Here is a 3,550-nt window from a genome sequence, read left to right on the forward strand (position 1 = left end):
GTGGAGCGGGAAGCAGCCTCAGCGCCTGCAGCCAAGACCTCGCCGCCAGCCCCGCCCCCGGGCGTTAAGCCCCGCCCACTCTGGACTTTCCGCCCTGCTCCGGCGCGTCCAGTTTGCCCCCAGCTGCGAGGATCGCGTTCCTCTCTAAGGCCGCACCAGTCCGGGAGGGACTCAGCGCAGGGCTCAGAGTCGCTCACTCTGGCCGCTGATCAAATCCTGGCCTATAACCGGCTAGCGTTGTGACTGTGGACAACCTGATCAACCGCTCTGGGCCTCAGTTTTCGCCTCTGTAAAGGGAGAATGAGGATGTATGTCCTTGGAAGACTGCTGCTGCTAAGTCGCTTCAGTCGTGTCCAGCTCTGTGCGACCCCATAGACGGAAGCCCACCAGGCTCCCCCGTCCCTGGGAAAACTAGAAAGGTTCTAACTTCTGTTAAGGTATTCTCCTGATGATGGTCCTGTGCAGTGCTTAGTACTGAGTCGGACACTCAGTCGTGTCCGACTCTGCGACCTCAGGGACCGTAGCCCGCCAGGCTCCTCTGTCCATGGGGATTCTTCAGGCAAGAATACTGGAGTGGATTGCCATGTCCTCCTCCAGGGGAAAGCCCAGAGACTGAACCCAAGTCTCCCGCATTGCAGATGGATTCTTTGCCGACTGAGCCACCAGGGAAGCCCAAGAATACTGGAGTGGGTAGCCATTCCCTTCTCCAGGGGATCTTCCCTACCCAGGAATCGGGCTCTCCTGCATTGCAGGTGGATTCTTTACCAGCTGAGCTAGTAGGAAATATCAATGTAGATCCTACATCTACTTAAAGACATAGAGATGTTAAATGCCACCTCCTCAGGAAGCCCTCCTTGATACTTAGCTAGCTTGGAGTGATCTCTCCAGCTTCTGGTCTTGCTAGAATACTGGCCCTTATAGGATCCATTTCTCCCTTTCACCCTGAGAGCTTTCAACCAACTTTGCATCACAGTTATTTATGTATTTATGTTACTTCTTCCCCAACTTCCACCACACACTAGTTTGATGTCAGAAGTTTTACTTCTGTATCCCACACAGCTCCTAGAAACAGCACCTGCACAGTTTTAGAAGTTCAATAAATAGTTGTTTGACTGTGTTCCCCAGGAAGTGAGGCTTTACCAATGGGATACCACTGGGCACTTTTATCTGAGAATGTTCATCACTTAAAGTGTGGGCAGGGTTTAGGTGGTCTTGAATCTGGGCATTTCATGAATCCCCCTCCCCCTTCCCCATTCCTGTCCCTCCTTGACATCATCCTCAGTGATGCACAGACGCCTGGTAAGGCACTCGCTGTGCACACGTGCCATTCCCTCTGTATACGAACCCCTATCTGTCATAAGCATAAGGCTTAATGCACATAGATCTTCAGTTTCCATCCTGGTGGGTTGCAGCTGATCTTCTAGCTGATCTGCCAGCATCTCCAATTCATCACACATGCATATATGCATGCGAACATGTGAGGCAGCATGTATAATGGAGTGGATTCAGTAATCTAGACTTTGAATCTTGGCTCTATCACTTACTAGCTGTGTGGCCTTGGGCAAGTTCCTTCACTTCTCAGAGCCTTGGACTCCTCATCTGTAAAATGAGGGTTGAGAGATCACTGAATAGGGTCATTGAGACGGTCATTGGCACACAAAGCCCTCAAAACTCAGTGGCTCCCTTGCTTCCCCTCTGGGCAGCTCATGGGATCGTCTGTTGGAATGCTCTGTGTCATTTCCCATCTTCTCCAGGGTGGAGGAGGTCAGGCCTCCAGGCCCTGGGGGAGGGGAATATGACCAAGAATAACCAGCCAGGACAGTCTTGGCTGTGGGGGTGCTGCCCGGCCTAGGGACATCTCCAGAGGAACCAGTGAGAGAGCCTAGAGAAGGGTCAGAGACTGTTTACCAAACAGGCCGAAAGATGATTCATTTCCGCTGCTTTACATGAAAAAGAGACAGAAATAAATCTCCCAGGAGAAAGATGGGAAAGGCAACCTAAGGTATGAAGGCACGGCAAGGGGGAAGAGGGGGAAAAACAGGGGACAGGCCAAGGGCATCATTTCTCCACTGACAATGCCAGGGCAGAATGGTGGTGTTGGGATGGTTCCTGGGCACTTCTGTCCCACTGAGCTGCCCTCCTTTGCACCTTGAGTCTCAGCATCCCCTCTCTGGAAGTCCCACAAAAAACAACTGAAGGGAAAAAACAGCATCTCTTTCACGGTGAGAAGCCAGATATCGAGAGGTTCCTTTAGTTTCCTCTCTTCCTTATTTCTGGAAGTTTGCAGTTAACAGAATTTCAAGGCACTTCCTTGGAAGTCCAGTGGTTTGGACTCTGTGCTTCCCCTGCGGCAGGTATGGGTTCGATCCCTGGTCAGGGAACTAAGATCCCACATGCCGCAGGGCTTGGCCAAACTTTTTTTTAATTAAAATACATTTTTTTAACTAAAACAGAATTTCAAGCCTCAAGATTTGCCAAGAAAAAACAAATTAAAAAAAAAAAAAAAAAAAAACAGAAACAAACCAAAACCAGTATTGTTATACTTCTGGTGATGAATTTCTTCCTTTCCTTCTTTCTTTGGGAAGGGGAGATAATTCTGATTTAAAAGTATTGAGTGTTATTTTAGAGAGTTTTACAGTATTTGATCACATTTGCATCCCACGACAGCCATCTGAGGGCAGCTTGCTACCCTCATGGAGGATGAGACGTTAAGGTACCCAAGGTCATTGCCAGCAAGGGTGGGAACGGGGTTTACATCCAGTTTTCCTATTGTAGTGACCACCAAACCCCATAGGACAAGCCTCTCTCCCTTTAGTCTTCCTCCCACAACTGGATTTTTTTTCCACTTTAAAAAAATTGCAATGAAAATCTCCATAATGTTGGCTATTTGAATCATTTTCAAATGCACTATTCAACGGCATTCATTCCATTCACAATGCTGTGCAACCATCATCGCTATCTAGTTCCAAACGTTTTTCAAAGCCATAAGAAGAGACTCTGTAGCCCCCTTGTGGGAGTTGGACATGATCAAAATCAAGCTCAGCTCTGCATTCAGGAGCCAGAAGCTGCTTCTAAGGGAAGAACTCTGTGCCAAAGGAAGTTGTGACCCAGCGGAACACTAGGATCAGCCAGAGGCAGCCCCCCTTATCGGCTCAGTCCATACAGCAGCTGCTGGGGTGAGAGGGCAGTTGGGCCTTGGGACACAGTGTTCTCTGTAAATAAAGCTCCCAGGGTCCCTCAGAGCACGAACATCAGTGCTGCTCCCAGGGTCAAGGTCTCTTTCGAGCTGAGCCCAGCCTCAACAGGGCTGGAAGAAAGCCTTCAACCACATTCCCAGGCCTGGACTGGGCTTAAGATCCCCACGGGATAGACCACAACTCCCTGGAAATTTTAAATAATTATGTTTATTAGTTATACAGAATTTGAATACTATAATTGTAGGAAACTTGGAATACATAATAAAGAAGAAAGAAAACACCACCGACACTTGTGGCCATTTATTCAGGGCATTATTCAGGGATTGCTGTATGTCAGGCCCCTTATGGGCATT

This window comes from Bos taurus, chromosome 19 (assembly GCF_002263795.3).
Source record: "Bos taurus isolate L1 Dominette 01449 registration number 42190680 breed Hereford chromosome 19, ARS-UCD2.0, whole genome shotgun sequence".
In the NCBI taxonomy this organism is placed as follows: domain Eukaryota; kingdom Metazoa; phylum Chordata; class Mammalia; order Artiodactyla; family Bovidae; genus Bos; species Bos taurus.